At 42.7% G+C, this 23769-nt stretch overlaps 1 pseudogene; it reads right to left on the reverse strand.

Moving 5' to 3' along the window:
• Positions 1-6592: 6592 nt before the first annotated feature.
• Positions 6593-7029, reverse strand: LOC130037314 (40S ribosomal protein S17-like; annotated as a pseudogene).
• Between the last annotated feature and the right edge of the window lie 16740 nt (positions 7030-23769).

Raw genomic sequence — 23769 nt, forward strand, 5'->3', positions numbered from 1 at the left:
AGAGGCCAGCCGGGTATCCTAGAGGAAAGGGCTGTTCAGATAGAGAAGGGAGCACCAAATAAAGGATGTTTGGAGGATCCTCCCAGGAGGGGAGATGCATGTCGAAAGTAGACTATGGACTAAACATGTTTGCCACTCAATGCCTCTTTTGCAGACCACAACACCCAAAAGGAGAGAGAGAACACAGGGGATTGCCCTGCCACAGAGACAGGGGGGATGGGGGGGTGGGGGTGGGAGGGATATTATCCATGGTGGTGGAAAATGGGCACTGGTGGAGGGATGGGTATCTGATCATTGTATAATTGAAACCAAAGCACAAAAAATTGTAAATCTACAACTTTAAAAACAATAAAATAAAATAAAGGGGAAAAAAAAATAAAATAAAAAATGAGTCAGAAACAAAAAAAAAAAAAAAAAAAAAGAAAAGAAATTGGGAGGGAAAGGAATAAGAGGCAGACAGGAGGCAACAAGGGCCGGGTACAGGAGCCTCAGCCTCTACTCAGGTGGTGTAGAGGTGCGGTACTTCTTTATATCTGAGTCACAGTACCAACAAAACTGAAAGTGTGATATCCAAACTACAATATCAAACTTGCTCAAGGCCCTCGCATTGATCATCGATTTGCTCGAGCGGGCCCAGTAACGTCTCCATTGGAGACTTTGTTGTTACTGTGTCTGGCATATCGAATACGTCGCGGGGAGCTTGCCAGGCTCTGCCATGCGGGCGAGTTACTCTCGGTAGCTTGCCGGGCTCTCCGAGAGGGGCAGAGGAATCGAACTCGGGTTGGCCATGTTGGCTGCGTGCAAGGCAAACGCCCTACCGCTGTGCTATCGCTCCAGCACAGCGGTAAATTGATTGTAAATTGATACTTACAATATCAAACTTAAAAATGGGAATTTCCGGTAGGTAGGTTGAAAGGTGGGAGGGAAACCGGGGACATTGGTGGAGGGACATTTATATGGGTTATGGGATTGATATAGGAGCACTGTATTCCTGTAACTAATTTTTTACAAAGGAGCTGGGAACATGAAGTGCAGTAAAGGTAGCCTCATCTACAACTGGTTTTAATAAAACTGGATTACAACAGGTAAAAAATGAAGTTGGATTCATATCTCACAGCTTATACTTTTTAAAAAAGTGTTAAAATTATTTATTTATTTATTTATTTATTTTACTGAAGCGCGGTGAGATACACAGTTACAAGGATGTTCATGATCAGGTTTCAGTCATACAATGTTGCAACACCTATGCCTCCACCAGTGCACATTTCCCACGACAAATGTCCCCAGTTTCCCTCCTGCCACCATTGCCTGCCCCTAGCCTGTCTCTATGGCAGACATTTTCCTTCTCTCCCTCTCCCCCTCACCGCTGTGTGTGTGTGTGTGTGTGTGTGTGTGTGTGTGTGTGTGTGTGTGTTCACCTTCTGGGCATTTTAATTTGCAATACAGATACTGAGAGGTTATCACGTTTGTTCCTTTACCTACTTTCAGCACGTAGTTCTTATCCAGAGTGATCAATTCCAACTATCTTTGTCATAGTGATCCCTTCTCTATCCCAACTGCTTTCTCCCCCAGCACACTTAAAGCAGCCTCAGCCTTCCAACCATGGACCAATCCTCCTGACTTTTGTTTTCACTATCCTTGAATATTAGTCTCATATTAGGTTTTTAGATCTCACAAATGAATGTGATCATTCTATGTCTGTCCCTCTCCTTCTGACTCATTTCACTCAGCATGAAACTCTCAGTGTCCAACCACTTATAAGCAAATTTCATCCAGCTGCATAGTATTCCACTGTGTAGATGTACCCTAGTTTCTTTAACCAGTTGTCTGTTCTTAGGCACTTGGATTCTTTCCAGATCTTGGCTATTGTGAATAGTGCTGCCGTGAACATAGAAGTGCAGATGGAATTTCTGCTGTGTGTTTTTTGGGCATATTCCCAGAAGTGGTATTGCTGGGTTGTATGAAAGCTCAATTTCTAATTTTTTCAGGAATGCCCACACTGTTTTTGCTGGATTGATTCTTAAAGGTATAAGTCACAGTCATATTCCGTGATGTGTACATATATAATCATATCCAAAATAATTTCATTATCCCCTTCCATACATCAGTGATCATACTTGGTTACTGATAATTCAGAATCCCACCCACTGTTCAAAACCAAGCCTTTGGTAACTCTTTTCAGTTTTGATTCCTTTTAAAGAGATTGTGGAATCACCTGAACAAGGGTGTATGTGTCATGTCTATATAGTGACATGTACCATACAATATATGTCAGTGGAATCATGACTAGAATGTGAGGTTTTAATCCCCCTCCACTTTGCTATGATTTCACTCTCTGATCTAAATCTAAATACTCTTCGTTGAGGAGCCTTATGATCAGCACCAGAGTCTGTTGTATTTCTTTGATGGAGCGCTATTTTCCCCAAAATAATAGGCGTGGAATGCCTATATTAGTACTCTCATTATTACTCAGCACTACTCATTGCTACTTTCCCCCACTTCATATTGTCTTGCTGAGCATAAAGACATATGCAGTAAATGTTGGATAAATGGAGGTATAGCAAATAATTTTAGTATATTTTACTTTTGCACATATTCATAAAGATATTTTTACAAATATTCTATTTATAAAAAGTGATGTGTAAAATGGATTTTCATAAATTTAAAGTAACTTTCTTCTTGATTCTCACTCAGAAAGAAGAGTTGGGGGGAGCTCTTGTTGGGGGCCTGAATGATAGTGCAGTGAGTCAAGTACTTTCTTTGCATGTGGCTGACACTAGGCTGACTCCTGGCACCCCATATGGTCCCCTGAGCTTACCAGGAGGGATCCCCGAGCACAGAACCAGGAGTAAGCCCTGAACACTTTTTAAAAAAATTTTTTTTTTATTAGTGAAACACCATGAGGTACAGTTGTAGATTTACAATTTTTTGTGCTTGGGTTTGATTATACAATGATCAGATACCCATCCCTCCACCAGTGCCCATTTTCCACCACCATGGATAATATCCCCCCCACCCCCACCTCCCCATCCCCCCCTGCCTCTGTGGCAGGGCAATCCCCTGTGTTCTCTCTCTCCTTTTGGGTGTTGCGGTCTGCAAAAGAGGCATTGAGTGGCAAACATGTTCAGTCCATAGTCTACTTTCGACATGCATCTCCCCTCCTGGGAGGATCCTCCAAACACCCTTTATTTGGTGCTCCCTTCTCTATCTGAACTGCCCTTTCCTCTAGGATACCCGGCTGGCCTCTAAGTTATGGAGTAATCCTCCTGGTGCTGATCTCAGCTATTCTTGGGTATTAATCTCATACTTTGTTACTTTATATCCCCCAGATGAATGCAATCTTTCTATGTCTATCCCTCTCTTTCTGACTCATTTCGCTTAGCATGATACTTTCCATGTTGTACCACTTGTATGTAAATTTCATGACTTCATCTTTTCTAACAGCTACATAGTACTCCATTGTGTAGATGTACCAAAGTTTCTTTAACCAGTCATCTGTTCTTGGGCATTCAGGTTTCTTCCAGTTTCTGGCTATTGTAAAGAGTGCTGCAATGAACAAACAAGTGCAGATGTCACTTCGACTATACATTTTTGCCTCTCTGGGATATATTCCCAGGAGTGGTATTGCTGGGTCAAATGGGAGCTCAATTTCTAATTTTTTGAGAATCGTCCATACTGTTTTCCAGAAGGGCTGAACCAGTCGACATTCCCACCAACAGTGAAGGAGTGTCCCTTTCTCGCCACATCCGCGCCAGCATCGGTTGCTTTTGTTCCTTTGAATGTGGGCCAGTCTCTGAGGTGTGAGATGGTATCTCATTGTGGTTTTGATCTGCATCTCCCTGATGATTAATGATGTAGAGCATTTTCTTATGTGCTTTTTTGCCATTCGGATTTCTTCTTTGAGAAAGTTTCTGTTCATTTCATTGCCCCATTTTTGGATGGGGTTGGATGTTTTCTTCTTGTGGAGTTTAACCAGTATTTTGTGCCCTGAACACTTTTTATAGTTAGTTTTCATGATTCATGAAAAGGTATTGGAAATAAGCTACTCGCGGACTGTGATGTCTGATCTGGTCTATTCCTCATCTTTTTAAATTCTTGGATTTTGTGAAATAAATTCTTTTTTCTGTGGAGTCCTTCCTTCCTTCTTTCCTTCCTTCTCTTTTTCCCTCCATTTCCCCTCCCCTCCTCTCCCAGCCCTCCCCTCCCCTGCCCTTCCCTCCTCTCTTCTCTCCTCTCCTCCCCCCTCCCCTCTCCTCCCCTCCTCCCTGCTCTGTTTTTCTCCTCCCTGTTCTCTCATCTCTTTTCCTATTTCCTCGCCTCCCTCCCCCTTTCCTCCTTTCCATACCTGGCTGTGCTCTACCCCCACTTCTGGCTCTGTGCTCAGGGCTCACTCCTGGAAGTGCTTGGAGAACCGTATGCAGTGTGAGAGATTGAAGCAGGGTCAGTTCCGTGCAAAGCAAGAGCCTTCCTTCCGATGTTATCCCCACTCAGCTTGAATTTATAGGTTACTTGGGAAAAGCAGCTGTTCATACAAGATCTTGCACAGCCAAGAAATTAATGGCTCATGCCTGAATTTAGCTAGTTGGAATTAATCCTATTGACTTGAGAGTCTCTGAAATGTCACAACAAGGGAACTCTCTGCCGACTGACACCACCTTGCTTTGCTGTGCCCTGGATCAGAGCTGGGCTGAGACTCTGCATCTGTGGTGTGCATGGGTCATGGCAGTGCCACTGCCACCAGTCTCGATGACAATGAGACATCCTCTCTGCAATAAGTTCTCTCAGGACAAACATTTAGCATAAGAGTGCATGAGAGTGCCTCTGTGAAGAGTTGTAGTTAATTTTTTTTTTATATTTATTTATTTTTTAATAGTGAGGCACCATGAGGTACAGTTGTAGATTTACACATTTTTGTGCTTGGGTTTCGATTATACAATGATCAAACACCCATCCCTCCACCAGTGCGCATTTCCCACCACCTCGGATCCCAGCATCCCCTCCCCCCCCAGCCCCTATCCCACCCTGCCTCTGTGGCAGGGCATTTCCCTCTCTCTCCTTTTGAGTGCCATGGTCGGCAAAAGAGGCATTGAGTGGCAATCATGCTTGGTCGACAGTCTACCCTCAGCATGCTCTCCCATCATGGGCGGATCCTCCCAACACCCTTATTTGGTGTTCCCTTCTCTTTCTGAGTTGTAGTTAATATTTATTGTCAGTGTTTCTCCTCTCTTTCCTTAGTATACCTTCTCCACTTTGATACTCTTCTTTTTAAAAAATTTATTCATTTTTATTTATTTTTTTAATCATGCTAAAAAAATGAAAGTCTTTATTCTGACACAATGATGCTTTTAGGGTCCAATACAGTCAGCTAGTTTCAGAGCCACATGGAAAGTAAGATCAGACCATTCAAACTTAGGTGTTAACTGCTGGTGGGAATGTTTTCTGGTTCAGCCTCTGTGGAAAACAGCTTGGAGATTTCTTTGAAAAAAGGTAAAAATAGAGCTCCCATACAACCCAGTGATTCTACTTCTTGTCATCTATCCTCCAAACACAAAAACATTAATTCAAAAAATATGTGCACACCTATGCTCATCATAACATTTTTTGAACAACATCCAGAATATGGAAATAAGCCCAATGACAGATGAGTGGATCAAGAAGTTGTGGCTTATATACACAATGGAATATTATAGAGTTGTAAGAAACTTTGGAATCATGTAGTTTGCTGCAATCTGGATGGAACTGGGTGGTATTTTATTAAGCAAAATTAGAAGGAGGGTAAATATTGTATGATCTCAGTCATCTGTGAAATAGAGACAATACAAGGGAACAGACAGTATCAAACAATGATTGGTCTTGGATTAAAAAACTAATTACCGGGGCTGGAGCAATAGCACAGTGGGTAGGGCATTTGCCTTGCATGCGGCCGACCTGGGTTCTATTCCCAGCATCTCATATGCTCCCATGATCATTGCCAGGAGTAATTTCTGAGTGCATGAGCCAGGAGTAACCTCGGTGCATCACTGTGTGACCAAAAAAAAAAAAACCCTAATTACCAAAGAGTGGGGTGTTGGGGTAGGTAGAGAGGATGAATGAAGATTGGACTAGAAGGGACCATAGGACTTAGTAGAGTGTCACTGACTCTTTGGTGGTGGTGAGTTCAGTACACAATACCATCAGCTTTAACTCTACTATAGCCATAGCATTTAGACTATAATAAGTTTTTAATTTAAAGAAAGCATGCTGAAGAAATAGTACAGTGGATACAGTGCAGTGGGTAAGAAGTTTACCTTGCATGCAGATGACCCCAGTTCTATTCCCAGCATACCCATATGGTCCCTAGAGCCTGCCAGGAGCAATCCCTAGTTCAGAGTCAAGAGTAAGCCTTGGACACATCCAGGTGTGGCCCCCAAACAAAACTAAATAAAAATAAACATAAAAACTAATAAAAAATTAAAACTAACCAAACAACAACAACAATAAAAACTTAGGTGTTAAGGTTGTACCATAACTTCCTTTATTTTCTTTTTTTCTCTGGGTAATCGCTGTTTGTGTGTGTGTGTGTGTGTGTGTGTGTGTGTGTGTATTTTATGAAGTTTACTGAAAATATCACAGCAAGGCAAATTTACACGACTCCACGTGGCGTTTTAAAGTTCATTCCAATTGTAGGCTGGGTGACCTGCAGGTTGGACAGACTGTCCAAGTCCAAGAGCTTCAGCATCTCAGTGTCAGGGTCCACTTCAATGATCTCCTGGTCCACGGCGGAGACCTCGGGCACGTAGTTGTCCCTCCGCTCCCGCTCCTCCTCCTGCAGTTTGATGAAAATGCCCCCGCAAGGGCCCCCTCTGAATGCGTTTCATCAAGTGCGTGACATAACCAGCGATCTTGCTGCGGGAGCTTCTTGCTCGGGATGACGGCGGTCTCCTCGCACACGCACTTGTTGGTGTGGAAGTCGTTGCCCAAGCGCGTGTAGTACTTCTTGATGATGACCCGGGCCGCCTTCTTCACGATGTTGGTGCAAACGCGGCCCATGTTGGCGGGTTTTCAGTAAACGAGGCATTTCTGTTTTAAGAGACAAACTATTAGTAATCACTGAGAATGTTCAAGGTTTCCTGTCCCCGTGGTAAAGGTCTTGAAGACAGAGAGGAGGGCCTGTGTTATGGTCCAGTGATGGCCCAGTTCCTCATTGATGGATTTGTAATCTGGACAAATGGGTTGAATATGTTTTAGTTTATTAAGGAAATGATGAAGTTAGATACAAATCAGTAGTTTTCAGGCATATCAAGACTTTGTTTTCATTTTAAGTTCCCGGTGTGTTATTCTGAAATGTAATTCAGAGAGAACATAAGTTACTTAGCATTTAATTTAAAAATGAACTTTGTACCTTAATTGTAATATTAAAAGAAAATAGTTTATCTAAAACAGTATGTGACTGCTCAGACCCACCTATGCTAGAGACATTAAAGTAATTAGATGTTTGCAGAGCTACGTAGTAGTAGATGAATCATAAGTGACAGATACAAATGCTACAACTATGAGTGTGTGATGTTGAATATCATTTATCTTTTTTATTGGTCATCAAATAAAACTAGTGATGGTTTCAGTCCCTGGCACTCCAGCGCACTTCCAGGAGTGATCCCTGGAAGCAGAGGCAGGAGTAAGCCCTGAGCACTGTTGGGCATGGCCCTCCAAAACAAAATGGTGAACATTTCTTGGCAAAGTTTCAAACAAAATAAATATGATCTCCTCTTCTTGGTTACTTTCCTAAAATAAATCAGTATATATTTAAACTGGCAAGCTACCTGTGATGTATTCGATATGCCAAACACAGTAACAACAAAAGTCTCCAATGGAGACCTTACTGGGCCCGCTCGAGCAAATCGATGAACAATGGGAGGACAATTCTCTTATTCTCTCTATATTTAAACTGTGCAAGAATACCACGTGCTTACTTGTAGGAAGGAGTTTTGTTCTAGGGTCAGAAAATTAATACCCTTTTTTCCCCCTCTGTGATTGATGAACTGGACTGGAGGTAGAGATGGGGGGTGCATCCAGGGGAGGTTAGATGAGTCTCTGGGTGGGAGTCTCCTTGCGGTGTTGCACAGCCTTACCACTGCCAGCGACAATAGACTCTCCCCACATTATTGGGAGAAAACCAAAGTCACCCACCACCATTTCCAAAGCACACTCTAGGGGGAGGAGAGCTATACTCCCTCCCCTGAAAATGACCAAATGAGTTGATAATATCAAATTGGACTAGTTTTTAAGAAGGACATTTAATTTACAATTCAGTTCATTGTAGGATGAAAAACTTATTTAATTTGGGGCTCCCTCTTTAAACAAAAGAATCAAAGTATAAATAGAAAATTAGGTATGACATGTCCTTAGTTCTGTACCTTGCTTATGACAGATGCAGAAATTCTTGGAAGTCCTTCCTTCCTTCCTTCCTTCCTTCCTTCCTTCCTTCCTTCCTTCCTTCCTCCCTCCCTCCCTCCCTCCCTCCCTCCCTCCCTCCCTCTCTTTCTTTCTTTCTTTCTTTCTTTCTTTCTTTCTTTCTTTCTTTCTTTCCTTCCTTCTTTCCTCCTTCCTTCCTTCCTTCCTTCCTTCCTTTCATTCTTTTGTTTTTTCCTTTTTTCTTTTTTTTCTAACCAGAGATAAAACCGAGACCCTCACCCTTGTAAGTCATGAACTCTGCTGTTGAATTACTTCCCATCCTTAGTCACAAAAGTCTCCTTAGACGGAAAATGAAAGCAAAAACAATTTTACATAAAAATGATTTTGTGCCATATAAATATTTCCTAATAAATTAAAGGTAAAAATTAGCCACAATTTAACTTTCCCTTTGATGGATGACCAAAATGACTTCTACTCTAATGGTACTAGAAGGTACTATTCTAATAGTTCTAGGAGGATGAGAGAGGAGAAGTCAGGGTTGATAGAGACAGAGTATTTAACAATTATGTTTAAAATATTTCACGTCTGCAAATGATCTGTTTTTTCTAAGTGTTTGTTTATTTGTGATAATATATAAGCACATTACTTAGAATCTCTTCCAAGGTTTTGAACAGAGCCTGTGCAAATTAAAGCCTCATTAGCTTCTTGACAGTTTGGCTCTGTGTAAGACCCTATGAATTCATTACTAATTTTGAGGATGAGAGGAGTTGGGGCAGGAGCGCTCCCAATGTAAACACATAGCACTACTTCTGTTTGTGATAAGACAGGATTTTATCCTCTAATTACATGGCCTGTTGCATTTTTTTCTTGTGATGCTGCCAAATTCATGGTGATAAACTCTTAGAGTTTTTGGAAGCAAATTTTTACCGTGACAAAACAATATATTAACATAGTAAAACATTTTAAATAAAGTCAATAATGAAAATCAGTAGCTCCATGATTTGTTCCACGATCCAGAGACTATCACCTTCAACTTCTAAAGCCATTTTTCTACTGTCATCATATATAATAATGGTAATAATGAATTGTTGTTGTTGTTGTTGTTGTTTGTTTGGCGGTCACACCCAGCCATACTCAGGAGCTGCTCCTGGCTCAGTACTCAGGGATTGCTTCTGGTGGTGCTCTTGGGAGGAACATATGGTACTGGGAATCAATCCTGGGACTCCTACAGTCACAACACATGCTCCAGCATTTGAACTATCTCCCTACTTCTCCTTATATAATTTTTCTCAATTTTTTAAATTTAAACACCATGGTTTACAAAGTTCACAGTACAGTTGTTACAGGCTTTTGATGTTCCAACACCAATCCCGCCACTTGTGTGACCTTCCCTCCACCATTGTCCCCATTTTCCCATCCACCCCCTCAAGCCAAACCCCTTAGCAGCCACTCAATAATTTGTTTCATATTACTTGTTGCAACCAAATGGCTAAAGGTATTATCAAAAATACTTCCGTAAAAGAAAATTTGTGAAAATTGTTGTATTTCACCACGGGGTTGTTGTCTTGGTCTGAGAATTTCCTAAGCTATTCTGCGTTTTTGTTTCTCTAGTTTTGTTAGCTTCTATGCTACTTTGCCATCTAATTTGGTGTGCTGCTACTGTAATTCAGTACTATGGAACTTGGAGGTGTCCAGAAAGTTCAGGATCTTTAGAACTGGGATGGGTTTGCAGACGTTCTTAGTGAAGCTGTGGATTTAGGTTGTTTGCATGGCAGAAGCATTAGGGTGTGGGTGTGGCTGCTGGGACATTGGCAGGGTGGAAACCTTCACCTCTTGGGGGCACCTCAGAGTTTTCAGCCAGGGGATTGGGGGGAGTTGGGGGAGGGCTGGTGTGTCCATGAATTTCAGCCGCTCGGTTTGCATCTTCTCAGAGATGCAGGGCTGGTGGGTGAGTTAACATGGCAGTTGTTATGGGAAGTCTCTGATTATCTATTTTTAAATAATGTTTTGCCTCTATTTCTTGGGTCATTTTGTGTGTGTGTGTGTGTGTGTGTGTGTGTGTGTGTGTGTGTGTGTGTAGGGTGATTGTGCTGGGGATCAAACTCAGGGCCTCACCCACACAGACAAGTTCTCTACTGCTGAACCACATCCGCAGCCTTTGGACCATTGTTTCAGACAAATGTTATTTAACTCCTCTATAATAATAGATGCAAAATTTTGTGTCCAGGTTCTTGCTTAGTTTTAGTTTAGGGCTACAGCCAGCAATGCTCAGGAGTTACACCTGGCTCTGCACTCAGGAATTACTCCTGTTGGTGCTCAGGGGACTTTATGGGATCCTGGGGATCTAACACAGGTCAACTGCATGGAAGGCAAGCACTCTATCTACTGTACTTTCTCTCCAGAAGAAAAATGTTTTCTTCCCTGGACACTCTCTGTTACATTTCTTTTGCCACCTGGACTGCTCTTCTCCAGGTTTGTCCTATGTGTACTTCTAAGTTTGCTATTGTTATCCTGAGCAGGTCTTTTAAAAAATAAAATTTAGTGCTGGGTATCAAGCTCAGTGTCACACATACAAGGCTGAGTCATATCCCTACCCCACAAGTTCTTCCATCTTTCCTTTACTGTAGCCCCTGATTCCTGAATCTCAAAGCTTGCCTGCCTGCCTGCCTGCCTTCCTTCCTTCCTTCCTTCCTTCCTTCCTTCCTTCCTTCCTTCCTTCCTCCCTCCCTCCCTCCCTCTTTCTCTCTTTCTCTCTCTCTTTTCTTTCTTTCTTTCTTTCTTTCTTTCTTTCTTTCTTTCTTTCTATTTGTTGATTTATTTTTTCCCTTCCTTCCTTCCTTCCTTCCTTCCTTCCTTCCTTCCTTCCTTCTTTCTTTCTTTCCTTCCTTCCTTCTAGTTTTCTCTGCTGGTGAAATATGTAATGAATTGAAACCTTAAGAAACTACAACTCTTTCTGTAGGTTGAATTCCCGATAAAACTACTTTCCCACCACACCAGAATTCCAGTGTTTTCCAACATTAGTGTTGTCATCAATAAGCCCGATGCTGCTTGAGTTCCAATTCTTTGTATGTAACCAGTCTCTTTGGATGCTTTAGGTTCTTTTATTTAATTCCAATGTTCTAAATTTTATAATAGTATTTTTTCTGGTGTGTCTTCATTTTAGCCAATGGGTTTAACAATGATGGGTGAATTTTTTAGTTCTAGAAAGTTTTCTGTATTAAAGAATAATTTCCCCCCAAAAGAAGTTTCTTTGTTCTCTCTCTGGAATGATTTTTTAGAAAAGGAACCTCCTGAGTTGTTTCTGCTCTCCTTTCTTTTTCATTATGATTGAACATTTCTTGGCCTTTGTGTTGCGTTTGTTAGTTTTCCTAGACTTAAAATTTTCACATATCTTCAATTCTAAAAGTTCTTTGTTCTTGGATTATTGCTTTAACACATTTGCATAGAGAGTTCTGTTATTATTCTGTTATTCTGTTATAATTGTATTATATTATATTCTGTTATTATTATATAACAGAATTATTCTGTTATTCTGTTATGATTATGTTATTTCAAACATGAAATTGTTTTTCTTTGTTGTCTTAGATTCGTAATGAATTTTCACCTGTTTTCTGGACTGTGTGTGTTTTCTCTGACTTATGGTTATTTGTTTTGCTTATTTTCTCCTACCACATTATAAATATTTCTAGTATTTCTCAAATATCTGAAAGTCAAGGCAAGCTAGCTAGAGTATCCCACCCACACAGGCAGAACCTGGCAAGCTGCCCATGGCATATTCGATATGCCAAAAATAGTAACTATAATAGGTCTTATTCCCTGACCCAGAAAGAGCCTCCAATAGTTGGGAAAGACAAGTAAGGAGAGGCTGCTAAAATCTCAGGGCTAGGAGGAATAGAGACGTTACTAGCGCCCGCTCAAGTAAATCGACAAACAACGAGATGACGGCTCGAACAACAGGATGACAGTGATACAGTGATCTGAAAGTCATGGGTTGTAGACTCATATTAATGGATGAGACTTAAAGAGCTGTTTGTATACCTTAAAATATGTCTGAACGCTGACCTTTCTTACCCCCTTTCTATGTGTCATTCTATCAAAGTGATTGTCATCTCTTCTCTAGATCATTGTTATAATTTCCTGATTGTTTCCATGCTTCGATACATGTGCCTTCAAGACTATTCTCCACAGAGGCTACAGCGATCTTCTAAAAGCATAAATCATAGTTTATCACTTTTGCTCCAAGTATTCCAATAGTTTCCCATCTTTCTTCAAATAAAAATCAAAGAGCGTAAAATGATGTGTTAGTTCCCTAAGCCATGGAACTACTTGTCACAATTTTGGTGACTTAAAGCAATACATGGTGATATAGAAACCAAAATAAAGTCAGTAAAAAAGATCAGTGAAACCAAGAGCTCTTGCTAAGGGTTCACAAAAAAAGAGAAAACAAATAAATTGGATCAGAGATAAAACGGGGGAGAAGTGACAACAGACTCATAAATTCAAAACATTATAGGAGAATACTATAAACAACTTTATGCCATGAAACTGGAGACCCTAGAAGAAATGGATACATTTAAAAAAAATCTATATCCTTCCAAGACTAACTTATGGAGGAAGCATGATCTCTAAACAACCAAATTCTGATACCAAAATCAAAGAGTAATCAAAAGGTCTCCTCCAAAACAAAAGCCCAGGCAGTGATGAGTTGACCAGTGAGTTCTTCCAAACCTTCACAGAGGATCTATATTCTACTTTCCTAGGTTCATCCAGAAAGTTAGAGAAACAGGAATCCTCCTAAATTGTTTCTATGAGGTCACTATTACTGCATAGAAAGGGAATTTGGGGGTAGGGGGAGAGGGTTGAAGGGGTTGCATCATACTTGGCAGTGATTAGAGGTCACTCCTAACTCTGTGCTGGAGGGGGTCACTTTTTTTTTACTTTTTGAGTCACACTCAGCAATGCTCAGGGGTACTCTTGGCTATGCACTCAGGAATTACTCCTGGCTGTACTCAGGGGACCATATGGGATGCTGGGGATTGAACCCAGGTTGGCCGTGTACAAGGCAAGTGCCCTACCCACTGTACTATCACTCTGGCCCTCGGGGTCACTCTTGGCAGTGCAGTTCTGGGGATTCAACCAGAGTCAAAAGCTTGCAAATCATGCGCCCAACCCCCTACACTGTCTTTGGCCCTAAGACTGGTGTTCCTTTTTGTTTTGTTTTCTTCTAAATACCTAGTACTGAAGACAGAGTAATCACTCCATAAATGATTGTCAAATGAACAAGTGTTCATGTGCAAGTCTTGCTGTCAGAGGGGATTAACAGTAGTACATATGGGTGGGTGGGTGGGTGGTTTTTTCACTGGGGACCTACAATTATCAGCATCTATAGGTCTTTGTTCATGTATTATCCAATCTCTCCAAAAACACTCATCCATCTCCTCTCACTGAGCTTAAGAAGTCTGTCGAGTTTGTTGTTAGGCGGTGGGAGGGGCTGAGGTGCCCACATTCAATATGCAGATTTTCTGTTTATTGCCTAGATTTTAGTCTACTTCTCATCAAAGATCCTCTACTCCCCAGCTGTAAAGTTCTCTCAGTTGAATCAGTTGATTCAGTTTCTCTTGAGACTTTATCTTCTGTTTCTCATGGGAAGGAAAATTAGTTGAATATATTAGGGGAAGGTGGGAGCTTGGGGCTACCCTAGTGCTTCTGATTCACCTCTGTTTTCTATATTATATATTTTCTATATCGTATAATATATAATCATATATTTTCTGAGAAGTAATCATACACTTTAAGTTTGTTTAGTAACAGGAAAAAGTATTCACTGTGTATCACTGTATCACTGTCATCCAATTGTTTATTGATTTGCTCAAGCGGGTGCCAGTAACATCTCCATTTGTCCCAGCCCTGAGATTTTAGCAGCCTCTCCTTACTCGTCCGTCCCAATGGTGCTGTATTGGAGGCTCTTTCAGGGTCAGGGGAATGAGACCCGTTATTGTTACTGTTTTTGGCATATTGAATATGTCACAGGTAGCTTGCCAAGCTCTTCTGTGCAGGCGGGATACTCTCGGTAGCTTGCCAGGCTCCCCAAGAGGGATGGAGAATGTATATAAGAGAATGCAAGCAAGTATGTTAAAACCAAACACATATGTGCTGCTTTAGGTACGTCAGTGGTAGTCCGGGAGCTTTGTTTTATAGTCTCTGGATCTTGGCCATTGATGGGATTTCATGGCTCCAGGGAAAGTTTGTGGGTGTGACTGCCAAGCTACTGGAAAATTGGGGATCTGGGTGGAGGAGGCCCAGTCCTGATGTGAGCAGGCTTGGAGATCTCAGCCCTGGGTCCCGCATACCTGGGTTCCTCTGCCAGTTTCACTGTGTAGTCAATGATAAACACAAGATAAGTGCATATTACTTTTATGTAAGAAAGCTCTTAAGAGGCACAATTCAATTGGAAACTATTTTAAATTTATTTTTTTTCTTATTTATGATCAAGTACCCATCCCTCCACCAGTGCCCATCCTCCCCCGCCACGGGTCCTAGCATCCCTCCCACCCCCCATCCCTCCCCCCCCCCCCCCCCCGTCCCACCCTGCCGCTGTGGCAGGGCATTCCCCCTTGTTCTCTCTCTCTTCTTTTGGGTACTGTGTTTTGCCAGAGAGGCATTGAGTGGCAATCATGTTTGGTCTATAGACTACTTTTAGCATGACTCTCCCACCCTGGGAGGGTCTTCACAACACCCTTTATTTGGTGCTCTCTTCTCTGTCTGAGCTTCCTTCTCACCTAGCACGTGTGGCTGGCCTTCAAGTCATGGAGCAAAATTCCTGGTACTAATCTGAGCCATTCCTGGGTGTTAGTCTCCCGTTTTGTTGCTTTATGTTCCCCAGATGAATGCAATCTTTCTGTGTCTATCCCGCTCTTTCTGACTCATTTCGCTTAACATGATACTTTCCATGTAGTACCACTTGTATGTAAATTTCATAACTTCATCTTTTCTAACAGCTACATAGTACTCCATTGTGTAAATGTACCAGAGTTTCTTTAACCAGTCATCTGTTCTCGGGCACTCAGGTTTTTTCCAGATTCTGGCTATTGTAAAGAGTGCTGCAATGAACAAACAATTGCAGATGTCACTTCGACTATACCTTTTTGCCTCTCTGGGATATATTCCCAGGAGTGCTATAGCTGGGTCAAATGGGAGATTAAATTCTAATTTTATTTTTTAAAGATTACTTTTGACACTAAAGCAATGACTTGTGAGGTGAAACATAAATAGATAGTAAAGCTGATGAAGGGTAGCACGGTAGCACTGTCGTCCTGTTGTTCATTGACTTCTCGAGCAGGCCCAGTAACATCTCCATTGTGAGACTTGTTACTGTTTTTGGCATATCAAATGTGCCACGGGGAGCTTGCCAGGCTCTATCGTGTGGGCGGAATACCCTCGGTAACTTGCCAGGCTCTCTGAGAGGGATGGAGGAAATGAACCCGGGTCGGCCACGTGCAAGGCAAATTCCCTACCCACTGTGCTATCACTTCAGCCCCTGATGAAGGGAAAGGGATAAAACCTACCAAGGGAGGAGGCGGAGGGGACATACAGAGCAATACTACGTTGGGAAGGGCATCTCCCTTCCACTCTGTTGGGCTCAGGTTTGATCGCTGGCGTCACATATGGTCCTCCGAGCCCCACTAGGAGTGATCCCTGAGCACAGTGTCAGGTGGAAGGCTTGAGCACTATTGGGTGTCCCCCAAACTTAAAAACACAAACACAAAACCCTCCCTACTACACAAGGAGGGGAGAGACTCAGCTGAAGAGAGTGCTTGGGCTTTTCATCTTATGTTTGATTGTGAATTCTCAGATATTCATTTTATTTTATTAAAAACATTTCTTTCTCTCCCCTCTAAAAGTAGCATTATAACACCAGGTTTCAGGTATGTCTCATTAAAAAATCAGCTGTGTATATCCTGCTTTAAGTTCACCACTTAAAATCCAATTCTATCAGTCCCATGTATTTGACCCCATTTACTTAATTCATCCATCCTTCTTCCTTCCTTTAAAAGATTCATAAGGTACACAAAATACGTATTTATAGTATCAGAAAATACCAAATGATGGTGCAAATTAATTCAAAAGAGAGCATCTGCTTCCTTCCGCAGGTACCCATTACATAGGAGGCAGATATAAAAGGGGATCGAGCAGTTATTCCTTTTCAAGGATACCAATTACCTTTCCTTCGGATTGTTTGGTAAACTAATACTTTCCAGCTCTCCAAAATAATCTTTCTGTGGACTTTAAAAGGATGACCTTTTCTAACAGTCTGCCAAGCTTTTAAAAAAAGAACTATTCCTGACCAGATTTGGAAAGGCACATAAATGTTCACTGCACATAAAATTCTTGTGCTCATTTCAAAGGAAAATGTGCCAGTCCAGAGGGCAATTTCAGAGAATGCAGCTGACAGGTACTCCAACATCAGTTGTTCATACTAGATGAGTTGATTCTGGGAAGTTTTGTTTGCTTAGTGAAGTAAGATATATGCCTAAGCCTTACTTATACCTAAACCTTTTGTGATCTGAAACTTTCTGAGACTGTTGTGGTTCAGGAAATAACCCTCACAATGACCTTTGCTGCTTGGCAGGCACTCATCTGTTCAGTTGCAGGCAGGGCATGGTGATCATTCTAGAAGGGCACTTCTAGCCCAAGCAAAAATGATGAGCAAAAGTTACATAGGGCCATGTTTTTGTGCCCGTCCCTCCTCTCCCCTCCCTTCCCTTCTCTTTCCCTCCCCTCCCTCCCCTTTCCCTTTCCTCCCCTCTCCTTCCCTTCCTTCCCCTCCCCTCCCCTTCTCTCTTGGGCTTGCTCCTCTCTTTCATATTCTTAGATTCATGTGGCAGAGGTAGCGGTAGGTTGAGGCTCCTTGAAATGGGAGGTTTAGGGTAACAACAGCATTTTCATAGTTAAATGATTTAATCTCGTCCTCTGATTTTAGATAGGAGCAGATCACTTTATACAGGTGGAATGAATCCTCTTAGCTGTAGAGATTAATTCAGGATTTACTCCATCTCTCTTGAACCCTCACAAGAAGACTGAGTTAATGAAAGGCACTTAAAACAACACCAAGCTCAGAGAAAATATAAAGTACTGTGATTCCTCAAGTGATGGACCTTGCTTGGATCAGATGGATGGACCACAAAGCTACTGTAGTTTGAAGGAATTCCCATGGCATGTAAAGCAGTGGTTATTAAAAAAAAAAAAAACAAAATAACAAAACACCAAACTGGAAATAATGGAGAGGAGTCTAATTTGTCTAAAAAAGTCTAAAAACACTTATTTTTTCTTTTAATTTTTATTAAAATTAAATCACACTGTGACTTACAAAGTCATTTGAAATACAGTTGTTTCAAATACAGCTGTTTCAGGAACACAATGTTCCAACACTAATCCCTTCACCACTGTCCCTCCTCCCCTTTCCTGCACAATGGTCATTTTTGAAGAACTTGCTTGTGTAGCTATCCCGGGGGCAAGAAGCTATAGCTGAGAGTAAAGAGGGCCAGCCCGACTCTACAAGGAGGAAGAAGAGACATTGAGAGCCCTTTCAGAATCCGGCTTCATCCCAGCGTGCTTCCCTGCCCACTCGAGAATTCATTGCTCTCCTTATACTGAGTGTCTTGGGGCATCTGCACAGCCGATGGCTCACCTCACATGCTAAGAGAAGGATTTGGTCACTGCATGTGCCAGACATTGTACTAGCTGCTGGGCGAGCAAAGCCGACACAGAGCTTCCTGTCCTGGAAGTTACAGAAGAGTGGGAGAGACAGATAATAAACAAGTGGCCAGAATAAATCATTCATTGAGGAGTCTCTGCTCATCTGGATGTAAACTTGCAACAGCTTAATTTTTCCCCCAAGTGACTGCTTTCAACCTTGTTCATCCAATTTCCTATCTTTTAGTGACTGTCTGGCAGATCCTATAACTTTCCAGTCAATTTGAGCGTTTAAAATGCAGTCCAGTTCAAGCTTAAAATTCAACCTGACTTGTGATTTAAATTAGACTCCTCCCCATTACATTCTGCTCTTTTATTCTTCCCATCTGGGAAGACATTTGCAGGCATTCTGCTTGGTTTGTCCTTTAAAAAAAACTTTTTTTTTCCCTCTTGGGAAGGGGCCACTCTTGGCAGAGCCTAGTTCAGCAGATTCGGGGGAGTATTGGGGACAAACTCAGTTTTGCTGAGGGGTCATGCAGTGCCAGGGTTGGAACCCAGACCCTTGCGCATGTCTACCTCTTGAACCATATTCCTGTTTGGTCCATTTTCTGAGAAAACCTGTCAGAGCAGATCTGGGGAGAGGAAAGGCCTCTCTGCTGGAACTGTTCTCAGGACTGCCACTGTGTCTGTTCTCTGAGTTCATTTGACACTCGCTCGCTCTTGGCTGGCTGCGCTGCTGACCTGAGGGTCAGCACACATGATGGGGGCGGGAGTTTGGGCCTTTTATACAACAGCTGAAATCTGTTCATCTGCACATACCATCAGATTAGGGTGCGGAATGCCCAGAGATTCACTGGAGATAAGCTGGACACCAACACCTCTTTTCCTGTCCCTCTTGGGGAGCGGCAGTCCTATCTCCCACTCTTGAGCAATCAGTGGCCTCTGTCAGGAAGGCGATGGCTTTGTTTGCCTGCTGGTCTTCTGGAACAAGGAGCCCAGAGTAAGTGGTTGGCACTGGCAGCCTAAAGGTTAACGGACTTCTGTGTTCCTGGTGAGGAGTTACGTATATGGGAGAAAGGACTGCTGGACTCAAAGAGTCTCTGATGCAGAGAGAACCATGTGTTCCTTTGGTGGGTCACTGGGAGGTGGGTGTACTGGGAACACTCTCTCTTCGGCCTTTTGGGTTCCAGGCTCATGCATTCTTCCTGTTAGGGACTCTGCATGACAAAACAGCCATTGCATGGAATATATATATCTGGCATTCACCTTTCAGTTGACATCCCAGTTGTACCTTCAATAGACTGTTTTGTCACTTTGTCACAGTGGCAACTTCTAGAGAAATGAACAATCTGATAAGACTAGTGAATCTTTTTTTTCTTTTTTTTTTTTTTTGGTCACACTCAGCATTGCACAGGGGTTACTCCTGGCTCTGCACTTGGGAACTACTCCTGGCTGTGCTCAGGGGACCGAGATGTTGGGATGTTGGGAATCAAACCGGTGTTGTCCACCTGCAAGGCAAATACCCTACCCACTGTACTATCACTCCAGCCCTAGACCAGTGGATCCTGTGTTTAAGCACTACTCTGCTCTAGCTTCTGTGCTGTAGAGTGAGTCCTTTGGGCAAATGCACCTTTGTGCAAGATCCTGTACTGAAGGACTGGACGCTCTGTAGTCACTTGAACAAAGGAACTTTGGGTATGAAAATCGGGGTCACAAGGAAATTCCAAGTCCTGGCAGATAAAATGCTGTTCCTCCCAGACAGAAGGCATCTGCTGCTTGATATTTTTTTTCCAATAGGGGCCATCCCAGGCCGTGCTCTGGAGCCATGGGGGCCTTATCTTGCAGTGGTGGGGGCCACCAGTGGTTCATCAACAGTCACCCCCAGTGGTGCTGGCGATTAAAATTAGGGCTTTGTACTTGCTAGGTATGTGTTCTACATTGAGCCTTCTCCCTGGTCCTGGGTGGTCTTGTAAATGTTGCAGTAGTAAGCTTGCCAATTGGTGAATTGCCAAGATGGTGAGTGTGCATCTAGTATGCAGGCTAGAGGCCCAAATTGCACATCACCTTCTGGGTACCACCAAGAATGAGTCCCATGCATTAAGCAAGAATTAGCCCCTGAACACCAACTGGTGTGGCTCAAAAATAAGCATCAACATGGTACTGTATCAGTCACTCAAGAGTTGGTCTCCTAGCAAGCTGGTGAGAAATTTAGCCACAACACTAGCAAGATCAGCCCTGGAGAATGGGAACCCATGTCTTCGAACCCATGCAAATGTTCCATCTCTAACCCATAGCTACTCCATTCATGAGCCTGGAGCAGCTCCTGACAGAGCTGTCCCATGTCCACTGGCGATAGCTCTGTGTCTATTTGTTGAAGTCTTCTGTGGCGGCTGCTGTCTGGTGAACATTGGTATGTGATAAAATTATTTTCATACTTTATATTTATCCATAGATCTATTCATGTGCCTTTCCCTGCAAACCTTCCTGTCCTTGATCTTCTAAACTTTCTCTTCCCATCCCCCAACTATTAAGGCAAAGCATTAGCTTCTACTTGTGAGTCTAAGTAGATCTGTACTTAGCTCACTTTTCCTACCACACAGCACGGGATGGATGGCGGGTCAGCGAGAGCTGCTGTCTCTCAGTGTCACCCAGAGGGCAAAGGCTTTCCATTCTTGTCTTGCACTTATATACGAAATCACTTTATCTATGGACCATGTTCTATCTTTCTTCTCCCCTATCAGCTGTTGCAAAGAACTCCCTACCCCTACCCTCTCAGAAAATAGTAAAGGTAAAAGGTAAAGGCCCTCCCGTTGATCGTCGATTTGCTCGAGCAGGCCCAGTAACGTCTCCATTGGAGACTTTGTTGTTACTGTGTCTGGCATATCGAATACTCTCGGTAGCTTGCCGGGCTCTCCGGGAGGGGCGGAGGAATCGAACTCGGGTCGGCCACGTTGGCCGCTTGTAAGGCGAATGCCCTACTGCTGTGTAGCTGTGACTAAAGAAGAATTAGAAGGATGGGGATATGGGATACCTGCTTTAGAAAGATTTCTTGTGCATTTATTTCTTTCTGTCCGTATCCATGCTCCACCCCGGATGTAATAATACCTAGCCTTATGTGGTGTTACTTTAGACCCAGTCTATCTTAGGACTTCACGAGTCTGACAGAACTCTATTCAATTGGCCACATGGCCAGTTCTCTTGCAACCCAATAGCACACTCAAAGTACTTACATAATAACAGTCCTTCACGTCCTGCTCCTTAAACCTTGGGTTTGTATCATGACTATCCTGAAGTTTCTAGACTAATGAGCTTTTTTTTTTTTTTTTTTTTTTTTTTTGGTTTTTGGGTCACACCCGGTGATGCTCAGGGGTTACTCCTGGCTCATGCACTCAGGAATTGCTCCTGGCGGTGCTCGGGGGACCATATGGGGTGCTGGGAATCGAACCTGTGTCGGTCATGTTGGCTGCGTGCAAGGCAAACGCCCTACCCGCTATGCTATCGGTCCAGCCCCCTAATGAGCTTATTTAAATCAAGCATACAGTGTTGTGTTTCATGTTAGCAGATTTTACCCCAAAACTCCCTAAAGTATTTATCCCCCACCTCCAGCATACCTCTAGAATCATGGGATCTGCCAGGCTGAATGGTCCACATAGCAGTGTTGAAAGCATCTCTAGTTGGACTTCCCAGATGTAGACTATATTTATTTATTTATTTATTTATTTATTATGTTTGTTTATTTATTAATGAGTCATAGGACGTTTAAAGCGGTATGTCTGCATTCCCAGATGTAGACTTAGCACTCAGGACAGATATACTCAGGACAGGTAAAGGAATACTGCTGAATATATTGAAGCAATGAGGGGAAGCTGTTTCTAAAATTGCTCTGGGCCTCATCCTGTGGTGCTCAGAGGCTCTTGGCCATTGTAGTTGTGGAGGGACCATGCAGTACCAGGGATTGAACCCACGTCCTCACACACGCAAGAAATATACTCTACCTCTGAGCTGTATCCTTGGTTCCAACAGGGAGTTTTGACAGTGGGGTACAATAAAAGGAACAGGATAAGACTGTTTGCAAGGAGGTGATTATAAAGGTAGAACCTAGAGTCTAAAGCACACAGGAGAGAGGGAGAGAGAGACATAGAGAGAGAGAGAAAGAGATAGAGATGATGAGATGAGCATGAGAAAGTGCATTGCTATTTCACAGTGCTGTTAAGAGCTACTATAGGTGAAAGTGTTGGTAGTGTTGTGGGAAAAAGGAACTCTGGTCAAATGGTGGGAAAGTAAATTAGTACAGCATTTATAGAAAATGGTATGGAACATAAATGTTAACACTATTGTTACCATGTTACTTAAATTCTAATAGTGATTTTTAAAATGGGAAAATAAAAAATAATTTTTAAGTGTAAATTGCCAGGGGTATTTAAAGAAGGCCTTTGATTCTGTTGAGACAGAAGCAGTCATCGAAGCCCTAGCCAAACAGGGCATTCAAACTCAATACATCAGGATCCTCTGTGAACTGTATTACAGATTCACTACCAGGATCTCACCATTCTACAAAAAAGTGATCATCCATGTCAAGAGAGGGGTTCAGCAGGGAGATACCATTTCACCGAAACTCTTTAGTGCCACTCTCGAAAACATCATGAGACGACTGGAATGGGAAGGAATGGGAGTGAAGATAGATGGTCGGCAACAACATTACCTCTACTTTGCTGATGACATCTAATAACACCAAACATTAGCCAAGCGGCACAAATGCTGGCTGAATTCGACCGTGAGTGTGGACAGGTTGGACTACAGCTGAATCTCATGAAGACAATGTTTATGAGTAACGGTCTCATATCTGACGTTCCGTTTGCTCTCAACGGAACAAACATCTCTGAATGCAACAGTTACGTGTACCTAGGTTGAGAAGTCAACATGATGAATGACCTGACACCTGAGTTGCACAGGAGGAAAGGAGCAGCTTGGAATGCCTTCAAGAGCGTTGAAGAAATAGCTAAGAGGATGAAGAACTTCTGGCTCTAGGCTCTTTGATTCCACTGTTTTTTTCTGCATTAACATATGCCTCAGAGACCTGGGCCCTACGCAAACAGGATGAGAATGCTATTCGGGTCTCCCAAAGAGGAATCGAAAGAGCTATGCTTGGGGTATCACGCTTCACTCAAATGAGAGAAAGAATCCAGAGTTCCGACCACCGTCGATGGTCAAGAATCAGGGATGCTGTCTCGTTTGTCAAGGTGTCGAAAATCAGATGGGCTGGACATGTAATGAGATTTGGAGACAACCGCTGGACTAGAACTGTTACCGATTGGATTCCACGGGATGTCAAAAGATCGCATGGCTGCCCACCTACAAGATAGCCAGACTTCTTTGTCAAGACCCTGAACAATCTGTTTGAGACTCTTCGTGTTCCTAGAACGAGCAGACGCCATTGGGCTACACTAGAATGCGACAGGGACAAATGGAGACACTTCTGGCACCTGCTCTAGCAAATTGATGAGTAACAGGATATCAAGTGATCAAGTGATCAAATTGCCAGGGGTACAGTGTCACCAGCAGGTCGACTTATATCTGTGGGGCAGTGCATCAGCAGCCTGATGGTGTCTTCAGGCTTCCCACTACCCCAAAATTGCTGCTGTGCCTCTGGCCAGACACCAACAACTCGGGAATTGTTTCCTGAAA

This window comes from Sorex fumeus, unplaced genomic scaffold (genome assembly GCF_029834395.1).
Source record: "Sorex fumeus unplaced genomic scaffold, SorFum_2.1 ptg000072l, whole genome shotgun sequence".
NCBI classification, from domain to species: Eukaryota; Metazoa; Chordata; class Mammalia; order Eulipotyphla; family Soricidae; genus Sorex; species Sorex fumeus.